We start from the raw sequence: 14,757 nt of genomic DNA, 5'->3' as shown, positions 1-14,757 counted from the left end.
TGTATGTCTTACAACCTCAAAAAGATTTGTATTCCTTTAAAGATGAGACTGTATGCATATACATAGCTACAATTACTTCTAGCCACTACCTCCTCATATAGTGTTACAATAAATATATCATTTTTAAAGAAACAGACTCAACTCTGGGAAGTGCTCTATTCTTTCTTAGTATTCTCATATCACATCTTATCATAGCCCACACTGCCAGCGGCAGCTCCCAAGACTTCATGCAGTCAGGGATGGGAGTGATTATAGAGCAGATAAGGATGTTCAAACTGGACCAGTTCCATAGACTCAATCTTTTCTCAAACGAGATATAAACAGAGTCATGAAAGATTATGGCTATACTGGCCCACACAGCAGAAAGTTAGTCATCTCAGGAAGAAAAGATGGGCCAAGCCCCCATCCTACCAAAGGCACTGCCTCCATCACCCAGAATCACCATGTCCCTGATGGCTCTGCCTCATCACTAACCCTCTATAATTCCTTTTGGGGACACCACTCTGACCATACTTCAGGTATGCTTATTTGGGGACTGATACCACTAGGACTTTTTGGAGTGAATGCAGGCACCCTCCTCTCTTATTTCTTCCAGGAGGCCTGGCAGTTTAGTACATGCTGCTAAATTCATAGTATCAGTAATAGTGCTTTGAATTTCTGGACAACTTCATTTGTTTGGTGCCTTCATTCCTAAAGGAAAACTCCAAATTTACAGAATAGACAGCTAACAAGTGTGTATTAAACCTTCTGCCATTGTATTAATGACTTCATTGGAGATATAATCATTTTCACAAATGTGCTTTCTACTGTACTTTTTTTCTTCTCTTCTCTTTCTTTTTTTTTTGCTTTTTTGGCCACACTGGATGATGCTCAGAGGTTACTCCTGGCTATGGGAACCATATGGGACACCAGGGGATTGAACCATGGTTTGTCCTAGATTAGTGTGTGCAAGGCAAACACCCTACTGCTTGCACCACTGCTCTGGCCCCTCTTCCAGTTTTTTTCCTTTTTTCTTCCTTTTTTTCAATAACGTTGCTTTCACTTACCTGAATACAAATATGTTATGATCAACTATGTCAACTATGTGATGCATTTTCTTTAAATAAATAAGTAAATAAATACAGTGGGTAAGGTGTTTGCCTTGCACACAGCCAATCTGGGTTTGATCCCTGGTATCTCATATGGTCACCTAAGCAATGCTAGGAGTAATTCCTGAGTAGAGAGTCAGGAGTAACTCCTGAGCACTACCAGCTATGATCCAAAACTCCAAAAAAGAAAGACTTCATGCAGTCAAACAAAATATGTACATAATCAGATCAGGAAAAATATACTCAGAGGGTCAAGAGCTAGGAAAAGCAAAAGTGTTGATGTCCATATGCAAGTAGAAACTAATGTTTGGTCAAGCCAATGTGGCTTTGCACTTTCTGAAAGTCAAACCAAAAAGGGAAACATGGTTTTCAATGTTAGGCAGAAGGAGGACGGAGTAAATCCCATAGAAAAAAAAAACTAATTGTAAAAGGAACTTTCCGCAAAGAACTGTTTTCAAGCCATGGATAGACCAAGTCAGAATAAATTATGGCAGTAAGTTTAGGGATCAGATGAGATTTAGCTCATGGGCTACATCCAATTCATGCAATGCTGTAAATGGAACCCAGAGCTCCCACATGCAAAGCATGTGCTTCAGTCCTTTGAGCTATCTTTCCAACCCTCAAATCTTTAGTGTAATGGAACTGAATAAACTTATAAGAATATAATTCATATAGGAAAGGTAAACGTATTTCAATCAGAACCAAAGATGGTATGTATACCAGATGAAAATATAAAGGACATTTAATATTGAAAAACCCCAGAATAGCAAAACAAGGGCATGATGGAATAACTGATGAAATTCAATAAGATCTTTAGTAAACAGTGTTACACCAATGTTGCTTTCCTGGTTCTGATAACACTTCTATGGTTATGTAAGATATTTGCAGTAGGGGAAGCTGAATGAGGGGTATAGAAAAATGATACTCTTTTGAGCAACTCTTCCTTTACTCTAAAGGAAAAACTTTGAAAATATTTAGGATCAGGGAGGTGTTTCAATGGGCTAGAGCTTCACTCTGTATGCCTTGAGTTGAATCCCTGGTGGAGCCACATACCCCCACCCCAGCACTGCTGAGTATGTCCACCCTTAGTCTCTATTTTTCCAATCCACACATCCTAAAATAAGCATTGTAATATACAGATATTCATATAGATATGACCTTACACTGAAGGTGAGTCATTCATAAGTGAATGGTCCCAAAACAGAAAGGAACATGCGAGGGGCAGTAGGGCAGCACTAGAGTGATAACCAAGACACCTTTTTTTTTTTTTTTTTTTTTTTGTGGTTTTTGGGTCACACCTGGCAGTGCTCAGGGGTTACTCCTGGCTCCATGCTCAGAAATTGCTCCTGGCAGGCACAGGGGACCATATGGGACGCCGGGATTCGAACCGATGACCTTCTGCATGAAAGGCAAACACCTTACCTCCATGCTATCTCTCCGGCCCCAAGACACCTTTTTTAACACCAACATCTGTGGATTCCAATCCAATGATTGGCTGAAAATTGAGATGACATCCCAACGCTTTATGCTTTTTGTTTTGTTTTGGGGCTACACCTAGATATACCCAAGGTTTATTTCTGGCTCTGTGCTCAGGAATTACTCCTGGTGTTGCTCAGTGAACCATATGGGATGCCAGGGATCAAACTTGTATCAGCCATGTGCAAAGCAAGTGATCTTCTTGCTGAGCTATCACCCTGGCACCTGACATCCCAACTCTTGCAAGAACAATACACAATACAGAAGAATTGAATAAGATCAGTTGTCTGTTCCCTCAGAAGGAATAATTCTGTCAAGAATTGGTTTCGGGGCACCTTTGACTCCTCCTGAAGACTGAGTGAATCCTGTCAATGGAATTCCACATCTGCCCTGTCCAGGATCTGGCCAGAGTTCAAATTTTGCTAGGTGTGTAGGACACTCCCCTAAACCTTGCCAGTATGTATCTGACTGGAGGTGGGGAGACCTACTCTGATACTTGCCCTCCATGTAACATATTTCTTGAGTGGGGCAGGAACACACAGGCCCCCACTAACTGTTTCCAGAAATCACCTGTCAGTTCTACAGCTCGGGCCAGTTTCCCTGGATTATTTCTTCACATTCCTGATAACATTAAGGCTGTACATCACCTGTCACACTAGGTCTTGGTTCCCCACAGCAAGAGTCTCCTAGAGCAACAGTGCTGCTCTTTTCCAGAGAGTCCTTTTGCCAGCAACAAGTGTCTGCAGGACACTCAAGGCCATGCCTAACCCCAAAGTTCTGCAGTAACTGGAGGACAGTGTATGTCTCAAATATAGGCAAAAAAATCCCAGAAGTTCCAAGCTAACTCTCCATGGAATCTGTTACAAGACATACCTCAAGGCCAACCTTGGATTTTCTTTGGGGCCAGATATCTTCAACCCCATCTTCATTCTTTGTTTATTTGGGACTTTTTTAATTGTTGGCTTTGGGCCACACCCAGTGATGTCTTAGGATTCAGCACTCAAGGATGACTTCCAGTAGGCTTGGGCGACCATATGTGGTATCGGGGACTGAAACCAGATCAGACCAGTGCCCTACCTCCTGTACTAGCACTCTGGCCCCCATCAAGCCCATCTTCTATTTTCTTTCTCCCAAGAGGCAGCCTCATCTGTCACTTCCTGTTTTATCCCCCAACTTCTTCATTCCTCTCTGGCACTGTTACAGGCCCTCCTGACCCTTGCTTTCCTTCAACACAGCTTATAGGCCCCAGCTTCCAAGAGAGGGTTACCTCCTTCATAAGAACCACATCTGGGAACAGCAAAACTCAGGACAGTCCCATTAAAAAAAAACCTAGCTATCCGGCGAATTTAATGGCCCACTGACAAAGATACTGCTTTGTCAACTTCCTCAAACAGCAAAGAAAGAAGCTGCCTTCCTCATAGGGTGTCACCAAAACAACTGTCCCCTTGGCCCCGCCTGATTGGAGATCAAGAAAAAAAAGGGTCCCTTAGTGGTAACTGCCCTCCCCTTTGTCTGCCTGCAAATCCCAGGAGCCTGTGAAGACCCAACATAGGAAAATTAAAGTCACACATGAAATTCTATAATCAGTTGACCTTAATTTGGGACCATTTCTAGGATTATCCAGGAAGACTAAACATTATCATTAGGATCCTAAAACAATCCAAGCTGGAGTCAATGAAAGAGTGGGGGAGATATGACATGATGTGAGAAGGGCTAGTCCTGCTGATGCTGAAGATGATAAAGATGAATGAATGGATGAGGACCCAGGACCTTGATTCTGGGAAAGGTTCCTCCTCTAGATAGGAACATAGGCCTGACATTAGGCTGTGAGACACACAGCTGGTTTGTAACCCAGAGAAATTAAGACAATAGCTGTGTGTTGGCTTTTGCCACCAACTTTATGGTAACTTGTTATGGCACATACAGGAAACATATCTACCCAGCTAGCAGATGCCATCACCACTTATTTCAATCCGAATGAATACATGCTTCTAGCCCAATAAACTTCCACCTTTGCACTATTACATCTATCTCTGCAAAGTCTAGAGCATTTTCCAGCTGCCTTCCCAAAGAGCTGGCTCTGTGCCACTGGGTGCCATTTGCCTCCCTTCCCTCTGATCTTACCCCTCCACGGAAACCAGTGCCCAGAGACAGGAAACATATATGGTCTTGTGTCACTGGGCAATTCTAAATGGAACACTTTGCCTGTGCCATTTTTATGAGGTATCTGCTTGACACAGATCTTTAAAAAGAAAACCCACTCAGAGTTATTTCTGTAACTAAAGGTGGGCAAGAATGGAGATAGTAAAATGAGATTATTACTTATGAAATGAGCAATGGAAGAGAAGCCTATTCTTACCAATCACTAAATGCACTCATTTGCAGAGAAGTGTGGGGGTGCCAATTTCTACTGTAGACCACTACAACCCCACGGTGGCTGACGCTGATTCTCAGTGGCCCTTCAAAACTAAGGGTTGTCTTTCTCTTGTAGTTCTTTGCTTGACCAGTGCCATGAACTCAGAAAGCCAATATATTGTTCTTGTGCTGACTACCAAAATGCTTACTGAAAACCACCCTCTTCAACAGAGGAAGGGGGTGATGGGGAGCCTCCTGGTGGCTGCCCTCCCTATTTCAATCTATATGGATTCAGGGGCTAGAGAGGTGGTACAGCTGGTAAGGTCCTTGCACCCAGCTAACCAGAATCCAATCCCCACCACCCCACATTGTGTCCTCTGTGTACTGCCAGGAGTAATTTCTGAGTACAGAGCCAAAAGAAACTCCTGAGCATCACTGGATGTGACACAAAAAGTAAAAAATGAAATCTATATGAATTCTCTTTCCTACAAGCTGAGAGTGGGGTATGTCAACTAAGAGAGCCCAACTGATAAAGGTCTTTCTTGGGGAGTACCATGACCCAGGCGTGGAAATAGTTCAAACTAGCAAAAGCTGATGGGAAAGCAAAAAGCCATGCATTTCAATGCCACACTGGTGGGGCTATCGCAGCTCAATTGCTGGCGCGTCTGCGTTATCACCTGTGACACAGCATACGGCTCCTATAATTCAAGGCCCGCACACATTCGATGATGGGAGTGCCTGTGACAAGGGGGATGGCCTCCCAGAAGAGTGTTCACATATTGACAAAGGTGTGACTACCTACAGTCGAGTTGCATCCACCCATCCCCAGCTTCCAAGGAGATGGGCATCAGGCAGAAGCCTCTTAACCATGAGCAACAGCAAGAACATTAGGGCCAGCTGATGGAGGCATGCCCAGTGCTCACTGGTACAGTCAGAGACTGCGCGTTTTATGAGAAGAGAGAATTTTCAAAGAAACTACATCTTAAGAAGGAAGGGAGGGGCCGGGCGGTGGCGCAAGAGGTAAGGTGCCTGCCTTGCCTGCGCTAGCCTTGGATGGACCACAGTTCGATCCCCCGGCGTCCCATATGGTCCCCCCGAGCCAGGGGCGATTTCTGAGAGCAGAGCCAGGAGTAACCCCTGAGCGTTACCGGGTGTGGCCCAAAAACCAAAAAAAAGAAGGAAGGGAAAAAAACTCTCGAAACAAAACACCTGAAAGAGGTTAAGGCAGAAGATAAAAGTATATGATCAGGGAGGTGGCTGGAGTGGGAGAGCACCTGTATGGGCAGTGCGAAGCCCTGGGTTTGATCCCCCACCTGTCATCTGTCAGCCCCTCAGTGCGTGACCCTCAAAACAAAAAGAAAACACAATGGTACAGCATGAGGAAGAGGACAAGACAGTGGGCCAGTGACACTTCCCTAAAAGGCAGGCTGAGGAGGCATCCAAAACGAGTGCTTGGGAACGCTTATCGCCAATCTACTCTGCACAATCCGGACACACACATGTGCTTCATCCAAGGCCAGAAGGAAGTGTGGCAAGGCTGAAAGCTGACCACAATGAAGACAAAGAAGACCTTTTCTTTGGGGAACTCCTAGCCAGGAGACAAGCAGCCCCAACTACATGATGCTCCCCAAATAAGGGGCCAATCATTGGCAAGTTCAATGCCAAAGAAATGGACATTGTCCTAGGGTGAATCAAGGACCACAAGAGGCTTCTTTAATATCTGATTAAATCAGTCTGGACCCACATTCAATCCTGCTGCCAAAATTCTTCAGTGGGTCACGTCACAGATTTCTGTTTAGCAATTTCTTTAGGTCTTTTGAAAAAGAACTTCCTAAGATGTAAATCTAGCTTACACAATGGCAGGACCCGTGTGAGTAAGGGAGTTATGCTGACCATAAGCAATGTGAATAACTGATACCATTCAAAACCCATTTCCGGCCCAGTTTGGGGAAGTGGGCCTCTGGCTGTAGAGTTATACATCATGCCGTGTTTTCATACTGTGTTTTCCTTCATTCAATAAACATTTTTCTTCGGCTGCCTGTTCTGGCTGACATACCATGCCAGGTGCAGCCTAGGGCATGGCAATGGGCTGTGCCTTGGCACCAAAGGAACTACAGTCCACAGAGCATGATTTGCGAGCACCCTGCAATCCCCACTGAGACTTCCGGCACTACCACGTAGCTCTGTGCACTCTTCACAAGCAGTGACCCTTCTTCAGTGGAAACATCTGGAAGCATCTGTGTTAGGAGTGGGGAGGTGGGGAGGAAAGGGAAGAGGAATGATGTCTGACTACAACAAATCGGATTTCCTTGTGTATGTGTTTGTGTGTGTGTTTAGAAAACAGCTAAAACAAAGATAAATAAGAAGTCACATAATCCTCCCTCAAAAAAGAAATAACATCCTCAATCCAGGCTTTGCCAAACTTATTTCACTCAAGTGTGCTCTTCTCTTGCACCTCTGAAGCAAGGATTTGTCAACTCCAGGCTGAGCATAAAGACTTCCCAGGACAGTGGGAGATGACTCTGTGGTCCAGGCACCTGGTTTGCAAATGCCAGGTAATAAGTTCCCATGCCAGCACAAAATTCCCACATACACCAAGCACCATCCTGGGCAGCCCTGCTGTCTGGGAGCCCTTGTGCCATAATGCCTAGCTGCATCCCAACTAAAGGGTGAGGCCACTAGTAAGCACCACAAATAAAGTGGGCAGGGCCCGGAGAGATAGCACAGCGGCGTTTGCCTCGCAAGCAGCCGATCCAGGACCAAAGGTGGTTGGTTCAAATCCCGGTGTCCCATATGGTCCCCCGTGCCTGCCAGGAGCTATTTCTGAGCAGACAGCCAGGAGTAACCCCTGAGCACTGCCGGGTGTGACCCAAAAATCCAAAAAAATAAAAGATAAAAAATAAAGTGGGCAGCACCACAACCCCAGCCAAGTGTGTGCAGTACCAGCACCACCATCAGTGGAGGGGAGGAAAGGGGGAGGTGAAATATTTCTCAGGATAGAGACGGGACAACACGGGAAGGCAGGATCGGACATAGGCAGCCAAGATGGTGCTCAGACTAACAGTGTGACCATCAAGAAGCTGAGCCTTCAGCACAGAAAATGATCTCTCCCTTACCCACCACCCCTTTCGCCAATCACCAGCTTAGCTGAAGAAAATAGGGAGGTTTCCAAAAACAAGTTGCCACCTTGAAGGGAGGAATCTGAACTGGCATGCTGCTCAGTCCTGCTCCCTTCTCTGTGCCCTTACCCTCTTAAAGAGCGGAAACTAGCACTCTCCAAATTGGTCAGGCCTTCAGTTGATTCAGAATTATTCCATCTTGCTGGGCCTTTAAATGCCTTGCATACTGAAGGTCCAACATTTGGATGCCATTGGTGGAACAATTCTTTTCAACTATCAGCTCCCAAGGCCTCTGCAGTGCAGCCTCACTGCACAAGTCCACAGCCAGTGATCATACCACCAGTTTAACTGGACAATGCACACTGCTGGTGCTCAGCTGCCCAAATGGGAGCACAGACCAGGGAGATGCTCCAGAGATGCTGGGTATCACTGCTTTTGCTCCATTGTGGGCCAAACTGAGCTCAGGTCAGAGCGAGGAGCTCACTGAGGGCAGCATGGGCCCCTCCCAATATAATAGCAGCCTTCTAATGGGCTCACAAGGCGCTTGGACTCTGAGGACTTTCAGAAACTCTTTCTGAAAGAAGAGGTCAGCCCTCAGAAGGAGCACATGACCAGAACCATCAGGAGGGGAATTCTGACTCCAGAAATGAAGGGTACAGGAGACGGGGGTGGGGGGCAGACAGGGAGGAGCTCTGGGCAGCACAGTAAGCAACTGGTTATTGTTAGAAACTGACTGTCAATCAGGCTCCTGCTGGGGAGGGTAGTGAGGAATGGTGGGATGTATGCCGATACAAACTCTGATGCTCACTCATTCAAACAGAGCCACTGTGACCCCAGCCAAGCATGAAGGGCAGCCCGAGGTACGCAGAAAGAAGACCTGGCATTTTAGGGTGCCTGGAATGTTCAAGAAAACTGCAATCTATTGCTCAAATACCTGCAATTCCAGGCTTGGAAAACACAACAGGTCACTGCAAGGCGACGGCAATAGTTCTCTCTGCTCCTAACCAGCCTAAGATGTTCCACTATGCAGATACCCCCAGCATGGACCAACCCACACCCTCTCCTGTGCAATGCCCATACTCAGCCAGTCCCAGGCCCCGTGACTGAGTCCAGAACTTGACCTCCAGCTCTCTGAAAAAATACCTACTGATTAGGCATTATGCTATTTCTACCTACTGACAAAAGAAACAAATGATCAGTTCATATGATTCAGATCGGGTAGTTTTCCAAATGGTCTGTGCATCTCTTAAAATTGATGAAAACATTTGAAGCTTTTAGGCAGAGAACAAGCCCGGGACCAGGGATGAGACTGCACCCCGGGTTGAGCACTTTTCTTTTCCAGGCTGGGAGAGACATACCAGGTGCTGTCCCAGAAACACCAGAGACTGGAGCACAAGGAGTTAGTCCTTGCAGCCCCAGATGTTAGATGCCAAGCACTCTGGTAAGGACTCTCCTTGGTTTCCTCTTAGGTGGGGTGAGTGGGGGGAATGAGGGGTCTCTTCTCTATCTGCTCTTACTTCTTTTCTATTTGCTGGTTCCTATTTGCTGGTTCACTCTACCCCAAGTCCCGGTAGGCATTAATCCTATCAGAAGGGTACTATCTCCTGAGGAAATTCTCTCCCAAGACTCCACAGCCAAATAGCATCACATTATGCAGTCAGATTTCAACATAAGAATTTGGAAGCCCTGGGGCTGGAGTGGTGACGTAGGGCATAAGGCATCTGCCTTGCACACACTAGCCTAGGACAGACCAGAGTTCGATCCCCAGGTGTCCCATATGATCCCTAAGCCAGGAGCAATTTCTGAATACATAGCCAGGAGTAACCCCTGAGCATCACCAGGTGTGGCCAAAACAAAACAAAACAAAACAAAAAAAAAGGATTTGGAAGCCTGGAGTTGGAGTGATAATACAGCAGGTAGGGCACTGGTCTTGCATGTGGCTGACTCTAAGTTTGATTCCAGCATTCAATAAGGTCCCCCAAGCACCGCCAGGAATAATTCCTGGGTGTATGTAGAGCAGGAGTAACTCCTGATCATCACTCGATATGGCTCCAAAACAAAAATAAATAATAATTTTGAATTGGGCCAAAGCAATAGCACTGCAGGTAGGGCATTTGCCTTGCATGCGGCCAACCCGGGTTTGATCCCTAGCATCCCAGGTGGTCCCCTAAACTGGACAGGAGTAACCCCTGAGTGCCGCTGGGTATGGCCTAATCCCCCCAAAAAATAATTTGGGAGAGTAGAGGGAAAAGCAACAACATAGTAGGTAGCATACAGATGACCCAGATTCAATCCTCAGCACCCCATATGGTCTCCCAAGCCCCTCCAGGAGTAAGCCCTGTGCACAGAGCCAGAAATAAGCAAAAAGAGAAGAAGAAAGAAGAAAGAAGAAAGAAGGAAGAAGAAGAAAAGAAGAAGAAGAAGAAGAAGAAGAAGAAGAAGAAGAAGAAGAAGAAGAAGAAGAAGAAGAAGAAAAGAAGAAGAAGAAGAAGAAGAAGAAGAAGAAGAAGAAGAAGAAGAAGAAGAAGAAGAAGAAGAAGAAGAAGAAGAAGAAGAAGAAGAAGAAGAAGAAGAAGAAGAAGAAGAAGAAGAAGAAGAAGAAGAAGAAGAAGAAGAAGAAGAAGAAGAAGAAGAAGAAGAAGAAGAAGAAGAAGAAGAAGAAATAAGCCATGTAACTCTAGGTGGAACCCAAAAACAAATGAAAAAATCTCGAAGGAAGAATTTGCCTGGCACCTCACCAAACCTAGCTCAAATCCTTAGCACCCCAAGCTCAGGTGATCCCTGAGCACAGAGCCAACAGGGAGCCTTGAACACAGTCGAGTGTGGCCCCCAAACCAAAAAAAAGGAATAATTATGTGGGTACATACGTGCCAATAGCACATGCCCAAAAAATCTATTGCTTAATGTTTTACTCACGCTCAGGCTTTTGCTCTGTCTCACACATGTGTACACACACAGAAAACGGATAAACACACAAGCTGAAGGGCCTCCAGCTACTGGGGCAGAGGTTTCTGCTCTGTGCACCCAAGGACACAAAACCAGGGTGGAGTCAGTCCAGCTGAGCAGGCTCTGGCATCCACTGTGCACCACTGTGGCCTTCTGGCAGTCTGTGTATGTCTCATGGAACCTCAGTGACTGCACCAGTACCAACCCTGCTGCTCTTCATCCTAGTGACAGGAGCTCCGCTGTGGGCTTCCCTGAGGAAATGACAAGTACAACAGCAGTTGGAAATGGCCTTGGCGACAGGAAGGTGGCAGACAGAAGACTGATGGGGACACACTGCTTCTTGTGAGAAAGGATGCAAACCTCAGAAAGATGATTTGCTTTTGTGATTTATTTAGACAAGCAAACCTCAAGACACAAAGTAGGAAAAAATGCAGCCCTGGCCTCAGTGACTTCACCAGCTCTGACAATGGAAATGCTTTAGAAAGCTACACTCTGGGAAGAAATCGAGAGGGGAAGATAAGACAGTTGAGAAGCAATGGGAGTTGGGGTCAAGGGGATTGGGGCACATCAGTGGTATAAAGGAGTGGTACAGCTCAACAGCCAAACCACAGGGCAACAACACTAGAAAACAAGAGATTCAAATTTCAACAGCCAATCTTAAAAAAATGTACCTGTCAAGGTGGCAGATTGGGGTAGAGGGGAGGGACCTGGGAACCCTGGTAGAGGCAAGTTGACACTTGTGGTAGGACTGGTGCTGAAATGATAAATAAATCATGATACTTTCATAAAATAAAAAAATTTATAAAAGATATTCACCAGGACTAGAGCAATAGTATAGTGTATAGGGTGTGTGTCTTGCACATAGTCAACCTGGACTTGATCCCTAGCATCCGATACAGTCCACCAAGCACTGCCAAGAATGATGCCTGAGTGTGCAAAGCCAGAAGTAACCCCTGAGCACCACCAGGTATGGTCCCCCAAACAAAAATATCAAAAATGACATTCATCAGGCTGGGGTAATGACATAATGTGTTAAGTCCACACAGTCTATTATATGAGAAGCCAGATTCAATCCTGGCATGACAAGGTCTCTCTAGTACTACTGGGAGTAAGCATCCAAGCACAAATCTGGGGGTGGCCTCTAAGCACTGCCAAGATGGGCCAAAAATAAAGATAACCAGGGTCACAGTCAGGTGATAGAGCAGGCTGTCAGTTTCCTACCCAGATCTCCTGTCTCCTTTCTAAAACATAAAGCCATGTCTGCCCTCTGTGATCAACAATAAGACACATAATATTCTCGCTCCTGGACAAAGAGCCTTAGAGATGTGATTGAGGCTCTTGAGGTAGAGAGATGATCCTAGATTATTGGGTAGGAAGGCAGTGTGACTTCAAGAAAGGGTCTTTTGCTGTTGTGGCCATAGTACCAAGGATGGAATCAAGAATTACACCAATGCATATCACACAGATGTGATCTTCCACAGCCCCAGATCCCACAAGAGTCTTCAAAAGATGGAAAAAATGGCTAGGGATATAGGTCAAAGGGCTGCTTCATGTAGAAGGAGGCCTAGATTTAATTCCCAGCACCACATGGTACCTTGGACACTAATAGGAGTGGCCCCTGAGAATCATAATGCAAGAAATCTTTTAGAACTTCCATGTATGTCTAGTGAGAAAGAAGGAATAGAAAAGTTAGCCAAGGATGGGGCCAGCAAGGTAGCTCTAGAGGTAAGGTGTCTGCCTTGCAAGTACTAGCCAAGAAAAGATTGTGACCACGGTTCGATCTCCAGGTGTCCCATATGGTCCCCCCAAGCCAGGGGCAATTTCTGAGCGCTTATCCAGGAGTAACCCCTGAGCATCAAATGGGTGTGGCCCGAAAAACAAAAAAAAAAGAAAAAAAAAAAGAAAAGTTAGCCAAGGTTACTGGACAACAGAAGACAAGGCAAGGAAGAGACCCTGAGCCAAGGAAAGTAGGCCATAGAGAAAAGCTGGAAAAGGCAAGGAAACATATACTCAGAGCCTCCAGGACTGTATCCAATCATTTTGGATTTCTGACTCCCTACACCATGAGACAATATTTCTGTGCTCTATTAAAAAACACTGAGTTTGTGCGCATATTACACACTAATTCTACCCCCTCCCCAGGTGTGTTGAGCTCATGGAAATTACCTCTCCCAAAGACTGCAGCTAAGTTCTCACTGATGGGGTATGGCTGAGGATAGCATATAGTAGGATGTGATCTGGAGAGTGGATCAGCTCACCCACTACTTACCTCTCCCGGTAATAAAGAAGGTGAACACAGCTCAAGAATGGCCGCAGTCACAATACCTATCAAGCCGCAGAGGGACAAGAGAAGAAATCTAACCTTTATGATCTCACAGGTGAGTCCCCAACCCTGAACAGTTCAGGGCAACAGCCACCAAGGGAACGAGATGGCCGAACTCGCTGAAGTTGTCTGCAGCAGTAACTTGGCCTCTAGGACACCCTGGTACATCTGAATAATAAATGGGGGTGCATACTCTGAAAAGTGAGCAGCACTGTCTTCAAGACAACCTCCCAGAAAACACAGCTGCCTTTCTCAGCCAATAATGTATGCTGTTCCATGCACAAGGGATACCCAGCAGCTTGAAGACCAGCCAAAGTGCTCAGGCTATACACCTTTCAAAAACCATATGGGGGCCAGAACCAGAGTAGGTGAGAAGGGTACTTGCTTTGCAAATTCAATCCCCAGCATCCCATATAATTCCCTGTGCGCTGCCAGGAGTGATGCCTGAGCACAGAGCCAGGAATAAGCCCTGAACATTGACCAGTGTAGCCAAAACAAACAAAAAAGGCAAAAAATAACACCCATAATACCAGGTCAGAGCAACAGTACAGAATAGTGCACATGTCTGATCACAGAGAATCTGGAATCCAACCTCGGCACCTCATGTTGTCCCAAGCCCCACCAGGAGTGATCCCTGAGCAAAAAAAAATCCAGGAGTAAGCCCTGAGGATTGCAGGATATGGCCAAAATGACCACCATATCACAGGGACCTCAGGAACAGTTGGTTAGAAAGGTAACTAGGAGTCCATTCACAGCTGACCAAATTAAAGGCAATGTAATAGTCTGTCCTGGAGAGAGGTGCACACACAGCACCTCATTCAAACAGCAGAATCCCAGACATGGACGAAATGAATGAGAGAGAGAGAGAGAGAGAGAGAGAGAGAGAGAGAGAGAGAGAGAGAGAGCCTGCAAGTCCCAGCTTCTCTGCAAGGGTTACAAAAGGAAAATCAAGACAACCGTTGGGGCCGGGCGGTGGCGCTGGAGCTAAGGTGCCTGCCTTGCCTGCGCACGGACCGCGGTTCGATCCCCCGGCGTCCCATATGGTCCCCCAAGAAGCCAGGAGCAACTTCTGAGCGCATAGCCAGGAGTAACCCCTGAGCGTCACAGGGTGTGGCCCAAAAAAAAAAAAAAAAAAAAAACAAAAAAAAAAAAAAAAAAAAAAAAAAAAGACAACCGTTAATCTATCTTTAGGGATATATGCGATATGATAAATGTACCATGATGTTGAAATATGAAATGAGACATGATATGAAATGATCAAAATTATTTCTTAGAGATGAAGAGAAAGGTGATTTTCCCCCAAAAGACTTTTGAGATGGGATAGAATAAGGCTCAGGGCTCGAGGACCATTTATCTGACATGTGTAAAGCAACAGGGCCGATCCCTAACGTGCCCCCCCATCTTCAAGTCCCAACATGACATTGGCAGTGTGACCTCTGGTATGACAACA

The 14,757-nt window shown here is 45.8% G+C and overlaps 1 protein-coding gene across 1 annotated transcript in view; it reads right to left on the bottom strand.

Moving 5' to 3' along the window:
* The window catches only part of SH3KBP1 (SH3 domain containing kinase binding protein 1), a 362,585-nt gene that overhangs the window by 330,509 nt on the left and 17,319 nt on the right, over window positions 1–14,757 (bottom strand). The window lies entirely within an intron of this gene.

This window comes from Suncus etruscus, chromosome X, assembly GCF_024139225.1.
Source record: "Suncus etruscus isolate mSunEtr1 chromosome X, mSunEtr1.pri.cur, whole genome shotgun sequence".
Taxonomy (NCBI): domain Eukaryota; kingdom Metazoa; phylum Chordata; class Mammalia; order Eulipotyphla; family Soricidae; genus Suncus; species Suncus etruscus.
Note: the sequence above shows the minus strand (reverse complement) of the source record. Positions and strands in the feature narration are given on the sequence as shown.